Source organism: Triturus cristatus, chromosome 1_1 (assembly GCF_964204655.1).
Source record: "Triturus cristatus chromosome 1_1, aTriCri1.1, whole genome shotgun sequence".
Taxonomy (NCBI): Eukaryota; Metazoa; Chordata; class Amphibia; order Caudata; family Salamandridae; genus Triturus; species Triturus cristatus.
The window spans coordinates 760,692,942-760,719,902 of record NC_140579.1 but is presented as its reverse complement, the minus strand read 5'-3'; positions in this window follow the sequence as shown (position 1 = coordinate 760,719,902).

Below are 26,961 nucleotides of genomic sequence, written 5' to 3'. Positions count from 1 at the left end.
CTCCGCCTTCAGCTGTGATTCATGCGCGTCGTTTGGCGTCACATATTATGCCAAAGGCAGTGCAATGATTGCACTGAAGACATGTCAGTCCCTCATTGTTGCCACCCTGTGTCCTTTGATCCACGCCCTGTGGGATTGGATCATTTACTTGCGGAGGGACACGGCCTCCTTCAATTACTCAGTAAGCACTATATAATTTTTAGGGTAAGTGAGGGCGGCCCTACTGCCCCTATGGGGCTTGCTCCTAATCCTGGTACGCATCTGTCGTTTTGCATAATCCTGGTGCGCTTGTGTTTATTTCATGTGAGCGTTTTGTTTGTAGTAGTGCCCTGTTCGTGAATTTTCGCACCCCCTCCCCCCGCACGCACTCCGCTGTCCGTGCCTTTCCAGCCCCCTCTTGCCCCCCTCCAACGCCATTTCAAATGCTTGTTCGCACCTCCCCCCGCCTGCACTCCGTGAATTTTGCCCCCCCGCACGCACTCCGCTGTCCGTGCCTTTCCAGCCCCCTCGTGGCCCCCTCGACCGCCACTTCAAATGCTTGTTAGAAGTTGCGTTGGTCGCTTCTGTATAGGAGCCCTTAAGTTGGTCCTGGGAACCATTATTTCTCCCAGCCTCGCACACGGAAACATGAATGTGTGTGTGCCTGTGTGTTTGTGTCCATGTGTGTGCCATCTGTGTGTGTGCCTGTGTGTGTGCGTGCGCATATGTGCACATCTGTGTGTGCGCGTATGTGTCTGCATCTGTGTGTATGTGTACATGCCTGTGTATATGAATGCATCTGTGTGTGTGTGCGTGCCTGCGTGTGTAGTGGAACCATGCATTCTATTTCCCTTCTTATGGGACCTCGTTTTCTAGTGTCCTCGGTCACATACTGTTAATATTTCATAAAAATGCACATGATTTGCAAAACAAATCTGTAAACCTGCACCAGTAGGTTAACACCTACGCATGGAAGTATACGTGTACATTTTTGGTAATTCTCATACAATTCTTTAAGTACTGGTGGGACGCTGCGAAAGGTGAAGCTTTCCCATGGTGCTTGCAAGCGTAAACCGTTTCGCGCACATAATTGTGTATAGTTTACAATTATGTGTGTGCATATGTTTACCAATGGCATTCACAATTGCTAATTTGTTTAATCTTCACTGAAAAAAACATTACTCCTACGATGAAAAATCCCTGTCCTTACTGCTGACAATTTTTTTTTACTTCCACTTTGAAACAAAATCATCCCTGCCCTAGACTAGAGTCAATTTCTGAAAGTTTTCAGTGTGGAAATAAGCACAGAAAATATTTGTGTACATCCACAACCTCACAACTTTGTGGATGTGCACAGTATTTCAACAACTTCATCGCCTTAGAGCACGCACTCCCTCCCACGAGAGTAGACTTACTGCTACGTAACATTGTAAAATATTGGGATAACATTACTTGTGAGCTAATGGAGGTACTAATGTAAATTCATATATTGTGAATACTAAACATCGATGTGCACTCTGCATGTGTACGCTGAGTTTATACGTCCAAAGCGTTGTAAGGCTGTACCTAAAATTATAACTAATACATTAAGGTCCACGGTAAAACACTCAAAACAAATAGCCCGCAACTGTAAAAAATTACAGAAATGTCTTCACATACGCTTAACACATAGATTTAAAGTAATTTCTAAAGTCCGTATCTTTTTATTTCTTGTTATAGTTAAAGATAGACCGCAATAATATTTCTTACAAAAAAAAAAAATTCTGCCTTTTTCAAAGAATTTCAGGAATACTCCTGGGAAACTACAACTGTCTCAGATTACCAAGAGGGTTTGCCGTGGATATCTGATTAGGTACACAGACTGTGCAAATGTGCATTTCCTCTCTCAGAAACGGGAAAGAGCTTGTATACATCTTCCTGTGGTTGAACTGGGTCTGTGCACCCATCACATTTGTGGTTGTTCACAGATATCAGTTAGGGGCAGACATATGCCACCCAGGGTGTGGCCCGTGGTGGCCCTGACACTGGCTTTTCTAACCCTGCTCTTGAGGGTCATGGAGCTGCGACAGAAACAAATATTAAGCAGAGCTCTGGTAGTCCAGGCTACTTTTTGTAGTGTACACTCCTTCCATTTCTGTGGCACCTCAGCTGCAAATATGAGGCAGCTTTGGAGCTAAAGGTTGCAAAAGGGGGTCATCCATGTAATGGTATCAAGACCAGAGGTTGTATTGTCACTTCCACTGCGCCTGGCATTTTGCTGCAGTGACGTCTGAGGGGTTGTCTCCTTCCGTTCCATCCTAAAACAAGCATTGAAAATGCAATAGGTCTCGCCTTTGATTAAGTTAAAGCCATTTGCTTTGCTAATGGTACTGTATAGCAAAGCAAATGGCTTTTTTACTTTTAGCGCTAATTGCAACGTAGACAAAATTGCCTGTCTTCTCCTTTTACAAATATTGAAGCTCCTTAAACAGGTCTGACATTAGTCTTGCCACGGAATGTTTCCATTGGTAAAGCTATTTTAGAGGATATTTTGATTTGCAACGTGGACAAATTGCCTGCCTTCTCCTCTTACAAATATTGAAGCTCCTGAAACAGGTCTGACATTAGTCTTGCGAGGGAATGTTGCCATTGGTAAAGCTATTTAGCAGTTTTGAGGATATTTTGTACGCAGGTTGTCTACGTTTTCCATATTTCGCTTTTTTGATTCTTATGGACTGGGGGATCGCGTTTTTTCCAGGCTGTAATGCATGGGGTGATTTTTGGCTTGTCTCTTCCAGCACACAATAAATTGGTGTTGAGATCGCCTCTGCATGGGATGAGGTGCTATGTCTATTCCCAAAATGTTACTGAAGGCTGCCTCTACTTCAACGGCTCATGATTCACAAAACAAAATCAACAAACTAAAAAGACGGATGCACCACAAAATTAGGCTGCCACAAATCCCAGCATGCCCCTTTACCTTCCACTTATCCCTACCCCAATCAACAGAATTTCAAGTCAAACACTCAGACAGGAACCAAATACTCGCTCTCTACTACTCACTCTCTACTACTCATTCTCTACTACTCTACTACTCTCTCTCTACTTCTCACTCTCTACTACTCACTCTCTACTGCTCTCTACTACTCACTCTCTACTACTCTCTCTACTACTCACTACTACTCACTCTACTACTCTCTCTCTACTACTCGCTCTCTACTACTCACTCTACTACTCACTCTACTACTCTCTACTACTCACTCTACTACTCTCTACTACTACTCTACTAATCACTCTCTACTACTCTCTACTACTCACTCTCTACTACTCTCTACTACTCACTCTCTACTACTCTCTACTTTCTACTACTCACTCTACTACTCTCTACTACTCACTCTCTACTACTCTACTACTCTCTACTTCTCTCTCTCTACTACTCACTCTACTCACTCTCTACTACTCACTCTACTACTCACTCTCTACTCTCTACTACTCTCTCTCTACTCTCTACCTCTCTCTCTACTACTCTCTACCTCTCTCTACCTCTCTCTACGCGCACACATATGCACATATATAAGTATATATATGCATTTCTATATATGTATGTGTATATATACATATATACACATATTTACATCTGCATATCCATATAAATACAAATATAAATGCATGCATACATATACATATATGCATACATATGCATGTTATGTACATGAAAGTTTGAAAAACACTTACAAAAGCAAAGCTAAAAAGCCACCTAATTACAAACAGAATTGCTTTAACTTAAACGAGGGCGAGACTTATTGCATTTTCAATGGCTGTTAATAAAGTTCTTGCTGAACTGACTGCTATGCGAGTGCGACCTTAAAGCTTGGACATTCTGGAATTATATATATATATATATATATATATATATATATATATATATATATATATATATATATATATATATATCTACTGGCAGTCGCCAGTAGATAGTTATAGTTACAACCTAGTTTCCATAGGAGATCTCAAAATTCTATTTTGAATAACTTTGGCGCCGGTTGACGAATCCTCGCGAAATTTACAAAACGAATGGGGCGCTCCGCTCAGCTCCTACCCTGAAAGTCTCGGGGTGATTCGTCAAGCGGGGGCCGAGAAAAAGGGGGGGTCCCAAAACGCGTTTTCCCCATGCATTTTCCCATAGGACCTTTAGTCGCAGCTACAGCCCGAACGGCTGAACAGAATTACGTGAAATTTGGCAGAAAGGTAGCCATAAGGTCAAGGAAGTGCCTTTTGCAGGTCTGGTGTAAATCTGTTCAGTATTTCCTGAGAAAATAGCATTTAAAAGCATATCAATATCTATACGCGTGCACCGTGCGCGCACTGTGCGCGCACCCTGCCGTGCGCGAGCGCAATTCTGATTGGTTGTTAGATGTCGGTAAACATTCGAATTGGTCGAAACCAGGAAGTGTCGCCCGCCATTTTGTCTCTCGCAGTCTGAGGGGGTGAAAAAAAAAGGTAGAGAACGTGAAAAGGGGGCAGAGTGGACAGTTCCTGACCCCCTAGCCTTGGTCAGGGGGTCACAGAAGGACCCCCAAGGGAGAAAAAAAAAATTTTTTTTTTTTAAATCGCAAGGTGCGATTTAAAAAAAAAAAGAAAAATTCACGGTGCGCGCACGGTGAAAAACCTGAAAAATAAATAAATACATAACTTAGCATTTAAAAAAACGTACAAATTCACTTAAAAAACCATAGGTTTCACACATGTTATAGTTAGCTGGACATTTCACTCGTAAAAAACCAATGAAATTCCCCCGTTATAGTTAGTGCAGGCAACTATAACTCACGCGACCGCAATCCTCTGCTGATGACGTCAGATATTACATCACTGATGACATATGTGTCTTTATGAAAAATAAATATTTGTAATATATGTATAGCTAAAGATTAATGGAAGAAGACATGGGTAAATAAGTGTCTAAATACAGTGATGTAATATCTGACGTCATCAGCAGAGGATTGCGGTCGCGTGAGTTATAGTTGCCTGCACTAACTATAACGGGGGAATTTCATTGGTTTTTTACGAGTGAAATGTCCAGCTAACTATAACATGTGTGAAACCTATGGTTTTTTAAGTGAATTTGCAAGGTTTTTTAAATGCTAATTCGTAACTATAACGTGTGTGAAACCTATGGTTTTTTCAGTGAATATATATTTCACTCGTAAAAAACCATTGAAATTCCCCCGTTATAGTTAGTTCAGCTAACTATAACTCGCGCGACTGCAGTCCACTGCTGATGACGTCACATATTACATCACTGTATTCACTAAGATACTGTTAATAAGTCAGTTATACAATTAATTTTACAAAAAAAACATCCATTTAGACACTTATTTACCCATTTATTCTTCCATTAACCTTTAGATATACATATATAAAAAATATTTATTTTTCAGAAAGACACATATTCACTGGATGATGTCATCAGTGATATCATCAGTGATGTCATTTGAGATGTCATCAGTGATGTCATCAGTGATGTCACTGACCATGTCATGATTGATGTAATATGTGACGTCATCAGCAGTGGATTGCGGTCGCGCGAGTTATAGTTAGCTGAACTAACTATAACGGGGGAATTTCAATGGTTTTTTACGAGTGAAATGGTCCAGCTAACTATAACATGTGTGAAACCTATGGTTTTTTCAGTGAATTTGCAAAGTTTTTTAAAAGCTAATTCCTAACTATAACGTGTGTGAAACCTATGGTTTTTTAAGTGAATTTGAAAGGTTTTTTAAATACTAATTTCTAACTATAACGTGTGCGAAACCTATAAACTACCTACGTATATAGTTATAGATTGACTGTATCCTGTAAAATGGAATGGCTCAGCTCTTTTTTTTGAATTTGGATAAAGTTGAACAGCATAGTAGTAGTATACCAGGATACCCCATTTTCTAAGGCTGCTGCGCTCGATTGTCGCTTTAACCTTCTGACAGCCAACTGCATGTCTTTCAAATAAGCTCCTATTTCATCCTTTACAGAAGCATATTGCGGCTCATTGGGGATGAACACCCCTCCTGTTTGTATAACGCTCTCTGACACAACAGCCGGCGCAACACCATTCTGTAAAGGAGGGTCCTGGGGGATGATAGAAGCGGGGTCCCAGTGCGAACACACAGGAACGCTCTGTGCTGGGTTCTCACTATCGTAAACGACCCAATCCTGATCAGCCCCAGCGTCCAAGTCCATACTGTTATCAGCGTATATTGGTGGGGGTGATGAGGTGGTTACATTGGATACGGGGCTGGTTGGATCGTACGCCCCAGGGACGTTGCTCGGGGACATAATGGATGGCGAGTGTAATTGACTGTCGCTAGAATTGAGGGTCCTATCGGTGAAGGACTTGTTGGGTGTGTGAGCGGTTGAAGGTGCAACAGGTGTGAGCATATGCTTATCATGGGTGTTAGACGGCCCCTCGTGTGCTACGTCTACAGCCCCTGTCAGAGTCTTGTGGCAGTCGATGCCACTGGTATAAGGGTCTTCTAGGGGTTGAATATTTTCACTGATGGAGGCCCGATGTCCTGCAGGAATGATTATAGAAGGCCCTACCCCTTTTTCTACTTGCGGCCAGGGGTCCCCTTGCTGCTTCTTGAGATATTTTCTAGAGAGGCTATTTACTTTAGGGGCTGGTGGTGGCACGGGTACTCCTGCAACAGGTGCCACATCCGCGGGCCCTTAGAGATTATGGGGGCCGAGGGCTCATTTCACGGCTTGACACATTTTTTTAATGATAGGTCTAACGGATTTGTTTGTGGTTCAGGGTGCCCTTGTTTCTTGTTGAGATCTATAGGGGCTGCCTGGGACTGGGGACCAATCTGTTTCTTGTTGAGATCTAAAGGGTCTGCCGGGGCTTTAGGGCCAATCTGTTTCTTGTTGAGATCTAAAGGGTCTGCCTGTGACTCTGGGCCAATCTGTTTCTTGTTGAGTTCTAAAGGTGTTGCTTGGGAAACAGGGCCCGCAGGTTTCTTCACCTTGAGGGGAAAAGATGCTATTTGGGGACCCGTGTTCAACTGTTTCTTCTTCTTAAGGGGGGGTTTGCTTGTGCTGAGAATCCCTTTTGAGACCTTGAGAGTGTTCATCCTGTTAACTGGGGTATTGATTTGACATGTCACGGCTACACCTGTTCGCTGCTGGATGGGGTCGTAATAAGAGCATAAAGTGTCTTGGCGTGCACTCCTACTCACACCTTTAGATGCTTGCCCCGTATTCTGGACGGTCTTTGTGATGTCCCTTAAAGGTGCTGTAGTCCTCTTAACCGTACACGTTTCTTCTCCAGACCTCTTGTGTGCCGCTTCTAGAATATAAACTTAAAAATATATATTAGAAAAAATAGGGTCCCACAGACACAACACCCCCACACCTAGTTTCTACACACCCATTATACACCAGGTACTACATGTCGATGACCCTTTCTGCTTGTGAGTTCTTCCCTTTTTTTTTTTTGTGTGAAAAAACACACCTGGTAGAGGCCTTTTCCCCGCTGTTTTCTTTGTTGCCGGGCCCTTTTTAGACGGTGAAGCTTTCCTCTTCAGAGGCCTTTCTTTTGACCGTGAATCTGTTGGCTCTTGCACAGTCCTGCTGCCCTGGCGCGATGTCGATGGACCTGTAAAGAAAAAAATAATGACCTTTGAAGTATAAACTAGATCTTAACAATTCCTTCTGAGGCGCCCTCCTACAGTTCTCACGCTGTGTTTTTTTGGGGGACTAGTCCCACCATGTCTTAGGCAGTTTAAAGAACCATGGCATTTTTTTTAATTTTAATTTTTATTTATTTACCGGTAGGAACTGCGTTATCCTGTAAATCGACCGCCGGGTCTTGACCACCCAGGTACAACTCCAGATCCGTCACATGTTGGTATAATACGTCATCATCAACTATAGATTCATACACATATGGGAATACCATTAGATAAAAATAGTTTGAGACACGATTGTGAAAAAATTACAAAGAGCTATACAACTCTAAAATGCACCTACCCTTCATTGTGGTAAGTAGGTCATCGATGTTGAATGATAATACAGGGAGGTCTTGTGTCTGGGTTAAATAGAAAAAAATAATTAAAAAAAACATATTACATAGTGACACACATCCTTACACAGGACATGCGTAACCACAGGCCCACCACTTGTACAGGTTGTTATCTGCAGAAATTGAATTTATTTTTCCCCCTAGAAACATTGATCCTAAACGACATGGTTTTATAAATAAATAACACCCCAATACCAGGGGCAGCAGTCGCTTTAGAGGGGCATGGTTAAATGTTAGAAAAGCCCCGCTCCCTTAAACCCCCAACAACCCCTGAAATGAAAGGGTTCATGTGTAACGCAAATGATTCTTTTGTAAAATGCTCTAAAACGCTCCCTGGTAATGTTCGCGCTATATAAAATCACATTAAAATAAACAACGGTCCCTGGCCGTGCTCCAAAACATTAGGACATTGTTGGCGCTATATTAGCATGGTGCCTTTGAGATTATGTGTGACCCGCATCTTTTGTTGTTTTATATGCCCCTCTGTAGGTCATTTGCTTCTGTAACATGTACATTTGTAACATTCACCTCCTGTAACGTAACTGTTCCTATTGTGGAGCGCTCTGACACTGCTGGGGTAAAGTCAGCGCTCTATAAAAATGTATAAATACATTTAACAAAAGAAAGCCGCAAGGACGCTTGTAATCCTGTCCCTGCAGCTGAAAATACGTTTTTTTAATATTTATTGTGGGACCCCTTGGCTGCCCCAACCCCCAACTACTCCTCCTGGACTGAGTGCACAACGTGTACACTGGTAATTGAACCTCCCCACTCCTGTTTCTAAAGCCTATAATCACAGCTCTTGTGTAATGTAACTGACCCTTTTGTAAAGCGTTCTGACATCTTGGGGTAATGTTCGCGCTATATAAAATTGCCCCCTTTTTAAAATAAAAAGAAACCCACAGGGACTCTGCTAAAACGGTCCCTATGGGCTTTAGATAAGATTTTTAATATTTATTGCTGCCCACTGGTTGCCCCAGCCCCGCAACAAAACGAGGAAACCCTGCATTCAGGAGCTTCTTCCTCGTGGCTGGTAGGACCCCCCCATTCCGTGATGTCAGGGGAGTCCGCGATGACATTACGGAATGGGAGGGTCCTACCAGCCACGAGGAAGAAGCTCCATGCTTCCCTGACGCCGCCACTGGGACCCTCGTGGATGCCTTTTATTTTAAAAAGGCAGCCACGCTCTGGAGTCGACAGCGTAACACCACGGACTCCGGGGACCTGTATTTTTTATAAATAACCGGGGCAGCAAGCCCCCCACCGTTACCGCCAGAGCACCGGAGCCCCTCAAGGCCACCACGGACTCCGAGGCCCATATTTTTATAAATAACGTGGGCACCGAGTCACCACAGACTCCGGGGCCCGTATTTTTATAAAATAACGTGGGCACCGAGCCCCCACCATTATGGCCGGAGCACCGGAGCCCCTCGAGGCCACCACGGATTCCGGGGCCCATATTTTTATAAATAACGTGGGCACCCAGCCCCCACCATCACGCCCGAGGCCCGAGCCCCTCGAGACCACCACGGACTCCTGGAGCACGTATTTTAATAAATAACCGGGGGCAGCCACACACACACGCACACCGGAGCCTCGCGCTGAACACAGCGGGGCTCCGGTGGCTTTTTATTTGATTTTTTATTGAATGCCCCCACACGAGTCCCAGAGCTCCGGTGGTGCACAACAGGTTCTGGGACTCTTAATTTATAATTACCGGGCCCCAGCGATTCTGCACCAATACAGAACAAGCCCCAAGACCCTGCACAGACCCCAAAGAGCAGCGCTCACCCCTGGGACTTGCGCCAAAGACAGATCCTACGACCATAAACAACGTAACCTTCACGGCCCTTGGAGCTCTCTGGGTTTACAACTAGATATGCTTGGGACTCCAACCATGGCACTTCCCGTATGTGGACCCAGGACCCTGAGTGTACATGCTAGCTTTGGACAAAGCCCACACACAGCCGGCCTAAGCCATCCCTGGGCCTAAAGCAGGAGTTCACAGCCAGCATAAGCATATGGTGAGTACAAAACAGTATTATTTTATTTGTATTTTGCTTTGTAAATTGTTTAATATGTTTTACATGTTCTGTATTCACTTTTAAATGCCCCCCTACCCTGCTCTACACTGTATTTAAAGTCATGAGCAGCCCATCAAAAAACTATCACGGCCATTCACATTACATATAGGAAGCCTTGCAACTTTTAAAAAATAACATGCCAGCCATATTTCACCTCCACATTATACAACTTAAGACGCATACCATCACTACATTAAGGATTAATTAAAGCAGCGTGAATGCATTTCCTACATTGCGCTAGACCCTTTTAAAAGTACAACAGTATTTAATTTAAGGGCATTCCCCTTGCGCATTGCGCCGTTTAAAATGACAACCCCTGCATTAAGCATTATTTAAAACAACGTGAACACATTTTCTACACGGCGCTAGACACCCTTTTTTTTTTTTCTTTTTTTTTAGAAGTACAATCCTAATCCCCCCTTAAATACATTTCAACATATTACATTAAATAAATCCTTAAGACATCAACACTGTACAAGTACCCCTATTTTACCTCATTAAGAGTAGAGCATGCCGCATCAATCTGAGAAAATGCCATTCTGTCCTTTAAATCCTTGTGTTAGACAGGTGCAGCAGCAAAACAAGCCCAGGGCTCTGTTCCAAAAGGGTCTTTTAAATGTCTGTATCTCCTGTACTCTAAAGTCTGCTTTTATACTTGTCCTTGCATGCTAATTAAAAGAGTGTAACACATTATGAATGGCTGGGAGGGCTTACACACAGGTAAAGGGGTCTTGGGCGAAAACATTTTCAGACATCTGCAGTGACGGTTTGGGATCCCTGATAGCATTTTGACATCTGCTAATCCTGTTTGAACATTGGCGTAAGGAGCTAGGCTCCGGAAATGTTTGTAAACCATGCTGTGTGACTGATAAAATTATAGCAGGCCCTGTGTTTTCTCCGCCCTGTGTTATCAGATTATCCTGCTCTGCTCAAGACTGCTGGGGGTAGTTTGCGGCCATCAGTTCTTTAAAGACACATTCCACAGGTCGTAAAACCACATTTAAACTTTAAGGACACACATTCTCCAGGGCAGGAACTGACACACATTCCTCAGGTCCCCCAAACTTTTTTTTGGGAAACTTTAAGGACACACATTCCACAGGTCCTAAAACTTCATTCAAATTTTAAGGACCCACATTCTTCAGGGTAGGAACTGACACACATTCCACAGGTCCTAAAACTTCATTCAAACTTTAAGGACGCACATTCTTCAGGTCCTAAAACTTCATTTAAACTTTAAGGACACACATTCTTCAGGTAACCGGGCTGTCACTTTTAAGGACAGGGAAGTGATGAGCAAAGGTATCCCGGTATACTACTCATAATTAATATCTTCTATAAACTTATAAACAGTTTAAAATGTTTTTTTTTAAGGGTTTTTCACCGTGCGCGCACCATGTGAGCACCCCGCGATTTTTTGAAAAAAAAGAAAATGTTTTTTTCACCCTTCGGGGTCCTTCAGGGACCCCCTGACAAAGGCTAGGGAGTCAGGAACTCTCTACCCTGCCCCCTTTTCACGTTCTCCACCTTTCTTTTTCACTGTCACACACAAAATGGCGTCCGACACTTCCTGATTTCGACCGATTAGAATGTTGACTGAAATCTAACCACCAATCAGAATTACACTCGCGGACATTTGGTGCGCGCCCCGTGCGAGCACCGTGCGCGCATATAGATATTTATGTACTTTTAACTGCAATTTTCTCAGGAACTACTGAACAGATTGACACCATATATGCAAAAGGCACATGCCTGACCTGAGGACTACCTCTCTGCCAAAATTCAAGTAATTCTGTTCAGCCGTTCGGGCTGTACCTTCGAATAAAGGTCCTATGGGAAAATGCATGGGGAAAATGCGTTTTGGGACCCCCCTTTTTTCTCAGCCCCTGCTTGACGAATCACCCCGAGACTTTCAGGGTAGGAGCTGAGCGGAGCGCCCCATTAGTTTTGAAAATTTCACGAAGATAAGTCAACCGGCGCCAAAGTTATTCAAAATAGAATTTTCAGATTTCCTATGGGAACTCGGTCCTAACTATAACTATCTACTGGCGACCGCCAGTAGATAATATATATATATATATATAGATATAGATATATATCCTGTGGTGTATTGAAGCGCTCTGTAATGTCAGCATGTTGAAATGTCCGTGGAGTAACTGCATGCGGAATAAAGACCTGTGTTGTAGCAGTCTGATGTTTGTCATTACAGCTTAAATGCCTACCACGTTCAATACATACAGATCAGAAGGGCTTTGTTCTTAGAAGGCTACTGGAAGATTAGATGTGAGTGTTTCTTTGGAAGTCAGTATAGTAGAGAATACTAGGGCAACCCTGAATTCCAATGCAGCATCTAGTGCACGAAAACTTTGCACCAGGCTGGAAGGAGCTTTAGTTGAGAATTTTTGGGGAGAATTCAGTGGAATATAAACAGATTGGATTTAATACAAATATTTCATCAGCACGAAATTGGTGATATCGCCATTCATTGTCATTAAAATGTATGTGCACTGATTGGTGAATATAGTCAGCATGCATATAATATTCAAACTGAAAGCTCTTGATTTTTTCAACAAGCTCCTTTAGATATGAATTTGTAAGAAAAAGAGATGAACTTCGCACTTAAAGTGGTGGACTTTAAGTAGAAAAGGCCAAGTTTTACTTGCTGTAATCTATTGGTGTACAACAATATTTTGCATGGGTGTTCAAAGACTGGAATCGTCAACCATTTTTCAAGCCTGCTGATTTAGTAATCCACTATAGTATAGTCGACAGGTAGGTCCTGTAGTGTGAGAGGGCCTGGCTTTCCTTGATTACATTCTTCCAAAATTTATTTATGAATTTCCATCATGGCACATTTTGTGGCTTTACCCGGACTAAAAATTGGACTGCATGCTAAGCTTTCAATTGCCTGTGCAATTTAGTGCAAATGTTAACCATGATATCTGAATCATAGGTTGTGTTTTTTTTAGTAGAGGTGGGCAAACTGTCTCTTAGAAAGATTTGTTAACATTGAGAGTGATGCAAGCAGTTAAAGAGGTTAGGAATAACCTACTTTTATTTCTGCATCTAGAACTCTATAGGGAGTCGGGCTGAATCAGGAAAGGTTAGTAGTAGATTATGTAGGATGCGTATCACAGGCTCTTGTCTTCAACGCCATTAATATTTGCTTGCTTGACTTGGATTTTGTTCAGAAGATATCAATGCAGATCATTACAGATGAGTTGAAAGGATGGGATGTGGTACAAGGAAGCCTTTGGGCGTAGTTAGATTGTTGTCTGTTGAAAGGGAAATTGTTTCTCAGCATTTTAAAATGAATAATTGAAGTGGACGTTTTGGCTCTTTCTATGGCCTTTTAATGGCGCTGATGCTGTACATGGCAGGCTATCCTTTCTTCTAGTGGCATTCAAGTTGGCGGTATTGTCTCTTGATGTCAGTTAAGTCTGATCCACTGGTGTACCCTTTATTTTTGTGGTTACCTGGCTTAGTTATATCTATGCCCTATTGATGACTTGTAAGGCTTTGCTGACAGCAAGCATATGATTCATGAGGAGAGCTTTGGTATCGGAATTTTAGCATTGGAAGGTGATTGTTTTGAAATCTTTGTGCTCTTGTGCCACAGTGTGCAGATAATGAGTTATGATTTATTTGAACTAATCAGAGGTTGTGTAAAGATCAACAGGAAGAAGAAAATTAGCAGACCAGGTTACTGGAGTTGTTTGGAAGTGGCTAAAATTTCTATGTTTGGTGAGAATGCAGTCAAGGAAATCGCCTTCATTGTGTGTAGCCAGTATCTTAAACGGAAAATCACTGGCTTTGCACGGACTTTCCACTGTCTTTCAACGACTTTACTACGTTTATTTTCAAATATATTTTTAAGAGCTTTTTCAGTCGACCATTAAGGTAATTTCATGCGGATTATTCATTAGATGCACGTGTATGTTGTCAGCATTTAGAAAAAAAATTGGCATAATGGTGCACAGCCTCTGTTCCATGGGCGTTCACTTCTTAACAACAAGCAACAATAATAGTATCGCGCGCAGCAAGAAATGGTGTTAGGTTGCTCACTTTTCTTCCCCGAAAAGACTCCTCAGACTTTTCCATTATAACTTCGCCCAGTATGCATGCCATAGAAAATGTCGCATAAGAAAACACATTGTTAAGTTCAGTGAATGAGTATTTGGGGTCCTGGGTCACGCCTTGACTATGTTATCATTTTACTGCCGCAACCTGTCATCAAGACAGAATTCAGCTTTCACTTGCCATAAAGGCCTCAACCACCTCCATCCACATACCTGCAATTGGTTTCTTCTGTACTAACCCGGCGCTACTCTTGGTATGATGCTGTGCCTTCCTCTAATGCCCATCATTCAACTGTTTTCTTCCACCTACTGTGCAGTGGCCCCTTGAGTGAGCGCCAATGTAACGCCAACCAATTCAAGGAGCCCATTGCTCACCTTCTTTTCTGTTGGGGATATAACCCCGAAAGGTAGAGTTCTATCGTGTGCTTTAAGTAAGACACCACCTTCGACCAAAACTGCCTCAGCTCCGGACATGTCCAAACCACATAGGTGAAGCCAGCATCCACCAGATTGCTGAGCTAACAGCACAAATTGTACCCTGCATTAGATTTATTCTGTAAGATGTGGCTTGAAAATAATTAAATTGCCTGTATTTATAACGAGTGTTCCTCCATACCTTGTGTACCTGTTCTACTGCTTGAATCCATTTCTTCCCTCGAAATGAACATCTCAATGCCTCCTCCCACCTGGGTCTCTGACCTGGCATGGTGTCAGTAGTCATACTAAGTATTGTCAGACCAATTGTTTAGCTCTGATATTAAAACAATCCAGTTGCTGAAGGATTGGAGCTGCTCCAGGTGGGATACGAGGTACTTAATCAATGAGGGTTGATTGTCTTGTAGCAGGTAGATAATATCTAGGACTATCAAATGGTTGACGTTTAGCATAAATTCCATATAGGATCATATTTTGTCATGCTTCCTAGTGTCATTTTGTGTTCTGATCCTCTGTTTGGTTCCCATCCTGGTGTTGTCTTTGTTTTATTTGTGTCAAGAGTTTTTTTTAGCATAATGAAGTTTTAGGTAACTGTCCTACAAATGAAATAAAAAATGGGCATGCTTGAGGGAAGCAAAGATTTTTTAGTGGAGAAGGCGAGGACAATAATTGTTATGATGGCAACTGCCGTACCTCATTTTGCTGCCCTTTATTTTGCACATAAGCTTAAAGCCAGTTATCAGAAGCTCATCTAGGATGCTGAAGTTTCTGCGCTAAGCCCAGGTTTAGCAGTAATTCCAAGGATTTTAAGGTCTTAGCAGATGATGATGTCACTCACTACTGTTGCCTTGGAGAATGCCAGTGCAGTAGGGTTGGAGTAGATATGTGTTGACTATTCTTTTAAAAATTTAAATGTTATGATTTGGAGCTACTAATAGTTCCACATTAAAAAGAAATATACAGAAAATGCTCTGGTTTAACAAATCATTCAGAGCTATAATAACAGTAACAGATAAAAATGCATATATAACCATACATTCATCAATTTTGTTGAGAAATACGAGATTCTAGCAGCTTGCTACAACTAGATGCAAAAGTAGGCAGATGTTAGACCAATTTCATCATTGTGATGGAATACTGATAAGACAGTTTGGGTCAAACTGTATTCTTAAATACTCTAAAAACTTTAACTTCATTATACAGCATCTTATATATAAGTACAATGTATATACAGAGACCTAACAGGTACAGTTTTCATTGTACATCCTAAATACATAACTGCGCACAAGATAATTGAAAGTGCAAATGCGAAAACATTCTGCAACAATTTCTTTTAAAATTAATAGTAAATCGAGCTCAGGAAAATACAAGCTGCAGCCTAAAAGATGCACAATGCAATCATTATGCAATGCAGATCTGAAAGATACATGTTAGTGATAGATTCCTTACCTTAGAATATCCCCAGGCGTCAGACTGGATCCGGAAATTTTTTGTCAGCAGTACCCCTGCGCGTCGGAAGGCGGCGTCGTGCGGCTCCGCGTCTGTTGCTGGCATCTTAGGCGCCGAGATGACATCACGGAGACTACTTAGGTGCCACACATGCGCGCTGACGTCGGTTCTTTCTTTTTCTGCGCCAGTAAGTGCAGATCCGGTTAGAGCACGTATACTAGTCACTTTTTGACTAAACATTTGAGACTTTCTGTCTTCCACTTTTGAGTCTTTGACTCCTGGTGCCACGTAGGGATGCCTGGATTTAAATCCTGCAGTGCCTGTCGCATTACGATGTCGGTGGCCGACCCCCATGGCGTCTGCCTCTACTGTCTGGAGCGCGACCATGACTCCCGGTCATGTTCCGACTGTCTGGCCATGGCTCTGAAGGCCTTGCGGGAGAGGTCCCGCAAGCTGCTGGAGGCCCGACAGTCGTCCCTGAGCCGTTCAAGTTCCAGGGGTCGTTTGAGGGACCTCGCTTGGAGCCATCACCATTGCTCCTCGGGTCGAAGTCTTCACACTCGGAATCAGGTAAGAGACGTTATAAGAAGAATTCGAAGAAGCGTTTCTGCTCTCCGACGTCCCCCGTTGGTCTCCGGATGTGGACGAGGGGGCCGGGGGTCCCACCCCCGTGGCTCCTTCGGAGCCTGTGAGTCCCGTGGCCTACCCACCTTATCCGGGTCTGTCGGCAACTCCTACCCAGGTGCCATGGACCGCTTATGCGGGCCTTGGGCTCCCGCCGGCGAGCCTTCGGGCCCCGTGGTCCCAGCTGAGGACCCTCCCTTGCCGCCAGCTCTGCTGCCGGCGCTGCTGGCGGCACCAGCCCCGGTGCCGCTTGGTCCTCTGCCGGTGGCTTCCGTGCCGCAAAGTTCTCCGCCGGCGGCTCCGGGCACGGCGCCGCCCTCGGCTCCGGCTCGGCTCCGCTCCCGGCACCGCAGTGGGTTCCGTTCATTTCACCACAATTTTGGTCCTGGTTGGGACCCTAATTGGGACACGGGGCCTGACCGGCGCCGGGACCGGTGCCATTCACGGCACCCTTCGACCATTTATATTCCCCTGTCCCTCCCCTACTGCCGCAGCCTGTTCTACGGGCAGTGGAGGAAGGGGGCGACTGGGAGGGGTCTGAGGACCCTCTTGCACGGCAGTGCGGGTCGGAACAGGAATGGACAGAAGAGTTGGAGGATGCAGGTGGCCTTGACCTCTCATCTGACCCTGGTTTTCTTTCTCCTGCTGTGGCTATGGAGGAGGGCGCCACATACACTGTTGTGCTCCATAGGGCGGCTGAGGGCCTTGACCTCGACCTGCCTACGGTGTCCCTCAAAACTAATCTCCTCACTGAAGTACTTCAGCCGGCGCCAACCTCTATGGAGCCCCTGCTTCCATTCAATGAGGCGTTAACTGACATATTGATGGGCACCTGGTCTAAACCAGCCACAGGGGTTCCTGTGAATAAAAACATGGCCAGGTGCCATCGCCCGGCCCTGGGTGACTCTGCTTTTTAGACAACCCATCCTACCCCGGAGAGCTTGGTCATCTAAGCCTCCACTTCTCCAAGCGCATTCCCTACCGCCCCGCCGGATAAGGAATCCAAGAAGCTGGAACAGTTCGGCAAGAAACTGTTTTCATCTGCCAGCCTTGGGCTGCGGTCGGTGAACACCGCATGCCTCTTGACCCACTATTCCCACGCTGTGTGGGATACGGTTGCGCAGGTGCTGCCTCAGTGTCCGGAGGAGGCTCGGACAGTGCTTTCCCAAGCTGTTGAGTCCACCTCCGCCCCTGCAGCATCCGCCTCAAAGCCTTCCTAGGTACACCCCATGCCGGTGGGTGGAAGGATTCGCCATCACTTTGCTCACTGGCGTTCCGTTACCTCGGACAGGTGGGTGCTGCAAATCGTCCGAAGGGGCTACTCCCTTCCCTTCGAGTCTGCCCCTCCAGCCATGCCACCTCAGTCCCACCGCATGTCGGGGGACCATTTTACATTTCTCCAGCAGGAAGTCACAGCCCTCTTGGCCAAGGGGGCCATCGAGCATGTTCCTGGGCCGGATGTAGGACGTGGTTGTTATTCCCACTACTTTCTGGTCCCCAAGATGGACAAAGGGAACCTGCGTCCCAGCTTGGATCTCAGGAACGTCAACCGCTTCCTCCGGAAGGAGAATTTCAAAATGTTGACTCTAGCTCAGGTCTTGGCTGTCCTTGACCCTGTAGACTGGATGGTAGCGTTGGACTTGCAGGACGCATATTTTCATATCCCCGTCCTGCCGGCCCACCAGCGTTACCTGCGGTTCACGGTAGGCCACGAGCACTTTCAGTTTGCTGTGCTCCCCTTCGGCCTTACCAGTGCCCCTCGGGTGTTCACAAAAGTAATGGCGGTGGTCGCAGCTCATTTGCGCAGATCAGGGGTTCCAGTCTTCCCCTATCTTGACGAGTGGTTGTTGAAGGCGGGCTCGCCCCAGGCAGTGGTCTCCCACCTCCAGACTACGGCCGACCTCCTGCATTTGCTGGGGTTCTCCATCAACGTGCCGAAGTCGCACCTGAGTCCCTCTCAAAAGCTCTCCTTCATCGGAGCGGTTCTGGATTCAACGCAGTTTCGGGTTTATCCTCCCGAGCAGCGAGTCCGGGATATTCAGGCTATGATTCCGATCTTTCAGCCTCTATCCCGGATTTCAGTCAGGATGACCCTCCGGCTCCTGGACCTCATGGCCTCCTGCATCCTGCTAGTGCAACATGCCAGATGGCATATGCGGGCTCTGCAGTGGGACCTGAAGGTCCAGTCGGCACAGCATCAGGGCAACCTGTCCGATCACGTCCAGATCTCGGAGGGCACTGCACGACAATTGCAGTGGTGGCTCACGAACCACGATTGGATCAATGGCAGATCCCTCTCCCTTCCCCAACCGGAGCACACGGTAGTGACGGATGCATCCCTCCTGGGATGGGGCGGCCACATGGGAGAGACCTCTGGTCTCCGGCGGAGTACCGGCTCCACATCAACCTTCTGGAGCTTTGGGCGATCCGACTTGCACTGAAGGCTTTCCTTCCCTCTGTCCGGGGAAGTGTAGTGCAGGTGTTCATGGACAACACCACCACCATGTGGTACTGCAACAAACAGGGCGGGGTGGGGTCGTGGACCCTATGTCAGGAGGCTCACCACCTCTAGACATGGCTGGAACATCAAGGCAGTACCTTGGTGGTTCAACACCTGGCAGGTTCTCTGAATGCCAGGGCGGACGTACTCAGCCACCGGTGCATGTTGAATCACGAATGGCGTCTGAACACGGACTTGGCGCAAGGTCTCTTTCTGCTGCGGGGAGAGCCTTGGTTAGATCTTTTCGCCACCGAAGAGAAGGCACAATGCCATCAGTTCTGCGCGTTGGAATTTCCAAGGCGACACTCGCTCGGCCACTCTTTTCATCACGAGTGGAGCTGCGGTCTGTTGTATGCCTTTCCGCCTATACCACTTCTGCCCAGAGCTCTGAAGAAGATTCGGCACGACCGGGCCCAAGTCATGCTTGTGGCTCCGGATCGGGCACGAAGATCGATCCCCGACTGCCTCTTTGGGAGGATCTTCTGTCGCAGCAGCAGGGGACGGTCCTCCACCCGAACCTCTCCAGCCTCCACCTCCATGCGTGGAAATTTACAGCTTTTGACCTCCCTCCCAAAGTCTGTGATGTCATTCTGGCAGCCAAGCGTCCCTCCACTAAGATGGTATACGCCTGCCGGTGGAACAAATTTGTGGCATGGTGCACGGCAAAGGCTGTGGATCCCCTTTCTGCCCCTCTTTCCGAGGTTCTTCTCTTCCTTCTCTATTTGGCCCGGCAGGGCTCTGCTCTGGGCACTATCAAGGGATATCTCTTGGCCATTTCCACCTTTCTAAGGCTTCCAGATCAGCCTTTTCTTTTTAAGTCCCCGGTTGTTAACAGCTTCCTGAAGGGCATTACACACGTTTCCTCCCGTGCCTTTCATTATGCCTCAATGGGACTGAAATCTTGTCTTGGCTTATCTGATGTGCGCTCCCTTTGAGCCACTCCATAACTGTCCTTTTCGTCTTCTCACTCTAAAGCCGGCTTTCCTGGTAGCTATCACCTCTGCCAGAAGAGTGAGTGAGCTCCAGGCTCTCTCTTCTAAACCTCCTTTTTTCTCTGTTCATCCGGACAAGGTGGTTTTAAAGACTCATCCTTCTTTCTTGCCAAAGGTTGTCACGCCCTTCCATATCGGACAGACCATCACTTTGCCTACCTTCTTTCCGCCTCCGCATCCTTCAAAAGAGGAAGAGAGGCTCCACCGTCTGGACCCAAAACGTGCGCTCTCATTTTATCTGAAGCGCACACACCAGTTCCGGGTGGATGACCAACTTTTTGTTGGCTACGTGGGCGCCAAAAAAGGTCGGGCCATGCACAAACGGACCATCTCTCGATGGGTCGTTCTGTGCATCAAAGCATGTTACTCGTTGGCTAAGAAGGAGCCTCCTGTGGGGCTGCGTGCCCATTCTACCTGGGCAACTGCAGCCACTACTGCCTTGGGACGCGGCACCCCTTGCAGGACATCTGTCAGGAAACTACGTGGGCCTCGCTGCACACGTTAACCAAGCATTATTGCCTTGACAGTCAAGTCCGGAGAGACAGCTTCTTTGGCCGTTCTGTTCTCCGTGACTTTCTGCGAACTGATTTCTAGGGTTAAGTTCATCCCTTTCAGGGCCCTAGTTTCATGGCACCAGTGGTCAGTTTCTTGCATGGCTCTGCATTCCTGGCGCGGAAAGTCGTGTACAGAACTGAGGTCAGCGCGCATGGGTGGCGCCTAAGTAGGCTCCGTGACGTCATCTCGGCACCTACCACACCAGCGACAGACACGGAGCCGCACAACGCCACCTTCCGACGCGCAGGGGTACTGCTGACGAAAAACTTTCCGGATCCAGTTTGACGCCTGGGGATATTCTAAGGTAAGGAATCTATTACTAACTAATGTCTCTTACAGATATATCATTACACAAGTAGTAACTTGTGCTTTACGTAGCAGCATACATGATATCAAAAGTGCGTAAGTGCTATTCCAATTTCATTAATCCTTTGATCGTTTATGGAGCCAACTAACTGGTAAGATGACGTCATCAAATATATAATACGAGGACCCTGCAATTCTACTTATAATATTCCGTGAATATTGTCCACCAAGGACCTTCTCCAGCATACCACTTCCTACTTCTTTACGTTAGTTCTTATCTAAAATATATTTAAAAATTGTTTAAAAAAGATATACATTTTAAAACACAGTTGTTCGGGGGGGAGGGGTTCAAAAATAAGTTTGGGGTGTCCTAGACTGTGGCAATGTTATATTTGAAATACAATGGCCTCAGCAAACGACGTCGTAATGGTTGTAATAACAAATGAGACAGGATTTAAATCCTGTACCCAGCTACCACATAGATGGCAAAGTAGAGCCCTGCCTGGCTAATCCCTCCCATGCTCCTGTTATAATTCGTAGGGGCAGCTGGCTCAACCATAACAACAGTATATTTCTACGCACTCCGTGAGGGAGATTCCATACAACACACGGTTGAGGTTGTTTATAAATACTACTCCCAACTATTATTTCATTACCGGAATGGCCCAAGCACAGGACAGTTTCTCTTTTACAACTGACTTTATAAATGGTCTTTTTAATTAGCATTTTCAAAGCTTGTTTTGGTAAAGAGCCTACACTACTATGCCCAATGTCAAATAAATGTGCAGCTTTCACATGATTCTTAAAACAATGCTTTTCCCTTTCAGGCTTACAAATATTTCCTGCCTTAGCGCTGCCCGTAAAGGGTTTTCAGCACAGTTCAGTAAGGCATTACTCCATCTCAAACATGCAGTCACTGCGAACACATAGTTCTAGAGGAGTCCGAATTCAAGTCTGATTGCCGCTCTGGGGGCTGCTCTATTCGAATTACAGATCTAGGGCCAAATACATCCCTCAACCATCTTAAAATAAACCCACTGCTGTTCATCCACTAGGTCACAAGCGTAACTCAATACTGGTGGGATTTTAACTTTATATACCAATAAAACGTGTGCAAAGTGTCTTTGTCCGCAACATTTGTAAAATCTACCAATTGCACATGTGTGAAAGGCTGGCCTGGTATATGCTGTCCACTATTTAAAGTGGGCACCCTGCACCAGTCCAGACAACCCTTATGGCGATTTAACAGGTGTAAAACAAGCTTAGAAAGCTATCCAAGTGGTAGCTGTGGAGAGCAGCCTTCAGGCTAAGTCTTGAGTGTCAAGCAGCTTGTTTTACCAGAATGTGATCTTATGGTTTAGATTACATGAAAAGAGAACCACACAATAGTTATAAAAATATGTATTCATTATATAACACTATCTACTACATTAAAGTATCTAGAGATAGACACAAAGCACACAATACTTAAGCAAAGAAACAATAGTAAATATCACTAACACACAGTGGGCCCCAGGGGGGACCAAACCATATACTAAGAAAGTGGTATAAGAACCACGACTCGAGTCAGGACGATGTTGAGAGGACGTAGAATGGCTGGGACCCCAAGGAACCACCCAAGGCGAGTAGTTAGGGACCCCACGGAGGATGGGTGCAGTGTGGGAAAATCTATGGGAAAGTCGCAGTTGGAGTTTAAGAGATTAAGGACCATTCCCAGTGGACTACGAAGAAACCCCGTGGAAGACAGAAGGTTGAAGAGCCACCCAACCCATGGATACCGAAGAACCCAAGTTACCTAACCCAGGGGAGCCGGGTGCATTGGTGTGAAGTGGTGTCGATAACCGCTGTCGAACCCAATGGAGGACTTCGAAAAAGAGCTGCTGCTGGAAGGGAGAAGAATGTCCGTTGGATTCCAAACATGGATCCTTGTCGAAGAGTACCTGAAAGCAGAGGGGACAAAGTCTGGGTCCCTTCAGGGTGACCAGGGACTTGGTAGACGAATGCCCACCAATGTCAGGTGCTTCAGGATAGTTGATGGAGACATTGACTCTGCAGCTGCTGGGCCCAGGCAACGTCGAGGATAACCAGGAGCCGGATAGGAGCTGTCCCACAAAGGATGTCGAGTGCTGAGGGGCCGGTGTACGGCGGAAGCACCAACAAGCATGGGAAACGGCAAACCACGCCGAAGGTCAAGGAAGCGTACGGTTCAGACCAGCAAGGCCCAGGAGACTCACCAAACACAGGGGAGTCAGGACAAGCCTGGAGCAACCAGGGGAGTTAAAAAAAGAAAAGTTGACCCTAAAAAGGACCCACAGGCTGGAGGTACAGGAGTCGCGAGGGGACCTCAAGCAGCTTCACAAAACAACAGGCCACGGAGCACAGGGTGCAAGGTGGTTGAAGATCTTTGTAGGAAGTGGTGCCAGAGGTTGGGGCTACTTGAAGCCCAATGCACTTTTTAAGGAATTGCCAACAAGCACATGCACTTGCAAAAGTACGCAGTGCACAGGGGTTCGGGTATTGCAGCCCCCACGAGGGATTCTGACCTCAAACTTGGTGAGAGGGCAGCTCAGACCTCGAGCGGCGTAGAAACCCACCTCCTGTGTTGCTGACCCTTTCGGACTCAGTAGGATCTCGGGATCAGCAGACCGGTCAGCAGTGTTGTGGTGCCTGCGAATGCAGGGGAGTTACTCCTTCACTCCAAGGTTGATTATCTTCAGGTATCTTTGATGCTCCACAGGTCCTGTATGGTGCACAGGCACAGACGTTGCAGCAGACTAAGAGGGAGACAGAGTCAGACCCAAATGAATTCCAGCAAAGTTTAGAGTGCCCAGACGGTCGAAGTGCAGTGGTTTCAAGTTAGAATCTTGTCCACAACGTCCATAAGGTCCTACAGCCTGGTAAGCCCTTAAGTACCCACAGGAGAGGGTTGGAAAGAATCAGGGTACCCTCCTAGGGGAGGGTGTGGACAGGGGGAAGTTACTCCCATGTCCTTTGTGCAGTTTCATGCCTGGGCGGGAGCCAATGGCTCCCAGGACTGGTTTGAACTGGACTATGCATAGGGACACCAAATGTGCCCCTCATCCAGACTTTCAGTCGCTGGCAAGTGCACCCACCCAGCCCTAATACACTAAATCCTGTCTGGGAGGTGGTCACGCCTCCCTGTGACAGGATGCCTTTTGTTCTGCTTTCCCCTGCTTGAGCGTGGCTCAGCAGTAGGAGGGCAGAAATCTGTCTCTGGTTGGCAGCAACCATTTTGTGCTGTCTGGAGTAAGAAGGCCGGTACCAGGATCACCAGGGACCCCACCAAGCTCACTTCTGAGGGGTGAAATCATACCTCCCACACCGGTTACCGGTGGGGGGGTATGATACCAACATGTTTGACACCAAACACGATAGGGTTTGTTTCAGCCGTTTGAGAGTTGGTCAACCTGCAGTCTTGTATATATTGTATATGGCTGCTTCACTGACAATCCGGTTGTAGGGTGCTCATGCAGTGGCACCCTCTCACTTAGAACCAAGCACCCTGCCCTCAGGATTGAAAAGGCCTGCTATAGGGGTGACTTATAGGTTTTAAGTGCAGTGACCCTTAGATATAGTTAACCTATTTCTCAAGTAAGTGGTGCATGCACCAACTGACACAGGCTGCAATGGCAGGCCTGTAGTTCCATTTAGAGTGGCCGCTCATGGGTGGCATAATACATGATTCAGCCCATGGGATGTCTCTGGGGTACCTATGCCCTGGGTACATGGGTACCATATACTAGGGACTGACAAGGGTACCCCAGTATCCAATCTGGAGTGTGCCTAAGTACATTACATAACAGTTTAGGGAGAAAGCAGATAGACTTGGGTCCTGATTGGCAGGATCCCAGTCAGTCTAGTCAGAAACAGTATTACATTTAGCAAAAAGTGGGGGTAACCATAAGAAGCAGATCCTACTTTCCTACACAACCTCCCTGTTAGACCTGGCACCTTGGCGTTGGTCTCCCTTCCATGTTTGTTGCTGTTGCCTCATATATTTTTGCTGGTGTTAGTTGCTCAGGGCACTGTGCCACTGCTGTCCAGTGCCACAGTGCAAGTGCTCCCTATTGTAAATTAATGTATGATTTGTGATTCCATGATTGGTTGGTTTGGTTTACCTGTCAGACCCTAGTACAGTGCACCAGGAGTGCCCAGGGCTTGTAAATCCAAATGCTGCTGGTGAGCTTGCAGCACTGGTTGTGCCACCCACAGAAGCAGTCTTGTAATAATGTGTCTAAGGTCTGCCATTGCATAGCCTGCGTGCAGTCTGGTACTGTCATGCTGACTGGGCAAGTGCACCCACTTGCCAGTCCCTAAACCTTCCCTTTTCTTCATATCAGACACCCCTATTGTAGGCCCAAGGGCAGGGTGCATTGTAAGGACAAGGTAGGACATGCCCTGGTGTGGGTGGCATGTTCTAATAGTGGATTACAGCCATTTTCGTTTTTCACGATTGCAAGGCTACCTGTTCTCCATAGGCCAGAATGGGCAGTTTGGTTAATACATTTTATAATCCTAACTGACTCAGGGAACATGGTAGAAGTTCGAATTTAGTATGCCTGAACTCAGAATGATAAAATACATCTTTTAGTAAAGTTGGTTTTAACATTCTGTGTTTGAAAATGTCACTTTTAGAAAGTAGGCATTTTCTTGCCTAACCATTCAAAACTGCCTCTGCTAGGCTGTGTATTCCCTGTCTGGAGTTTGAGTGACAGGGCTGGGGAATTCCAGGAGACAGGGTGAGGTGTCCCAGTGGTGAATAGAGAGATCTGCATCTAGATGGGTGGGAGGAGTTGCACCTGGGACCTGAATAGGGCTGTGCCTTCCCTCCACAATGCTGGCTCCCCCTCCTGAGGTGTGTCTGATGTCTCTGCCCTGCACTCTTAAAGGAAAGAAGGAGTCAGGTAAACAAAGTGCTCCAGAACTGACCAGAACCGATTTGAACAAGGCAAAGGCCCCTCTGCCCTCAGAGGACAAAGGATTTTTGGGTATAAGTATTGGGACCCTGATCCGAAGAATTTAGATCTCTTTGGGAAACAAGAAGAAACTCTGCTGAGGAGAGGAACCAAGAAGAAACTGAGGAGAGACTATCCCTGAAACTGGGGGATTGGCCTGCAGGGGTTGCCTACTGCCAACGAGAGGAGAAAGGAACTTTGTGTGTACTTTTGATCAACTTGTGAAGGATCTCCAAGGGCTTGGAAAAGAGCTTGCCTCCTGTTGAAGTCTCAGGAACAACAGACTTCACCCCCCAGCTCCCCAGAGTTCCTTGGAAGTGCCTACTGCTGTTGTTGGGACTTATGAGGGACTGCGTGTCGCAAGGAGCTGGAAGCGCGACTCAAGAAGAAGAAGCGTGCCGCCGTCGAAGCTGTTGTCGTCGCATCTCGTAAAGTGTGTCGCCGCTGCAGCATCGCATCGAGCGGAAGCGTCTCGCATCATCCAGGAAGTGTCTCGCAACGCCGAAGAAGCGTGTCGCCATCACAGCCATCGTAGCTGACGCATTGCACCACATCAAGAGAAGAGTCTCGCATCGAGGATGAAGCGTGTGGCCATCGCAGCCATCGTAGTTGTCGCATTGCACCGCATCAAGAAAAGCGCCTCACATCCACGGAGAAACGTGCCGCCGTCGGAGCTGCTGTCATCGCATCGCGTAAAGGGGTGTCGCCGCTGCAACATCGCATCGAGCGGAAGCGTCTCGCAAACGTCGGAGAAGAGTGTCGCTGCCAAGGCCGCTGTCGTCGCATCATGTAAAGTGTGTCGCCGGTGCAGCTGAAACATCGAATCGAGTCTTCTCGCAACATCGGAGAAGCGTACCGAATCTGGAAGATCTTCACGTCTTTATTTCTTTGCACCAAAATCTTCAACGCATCAACATCGTTGCAACACT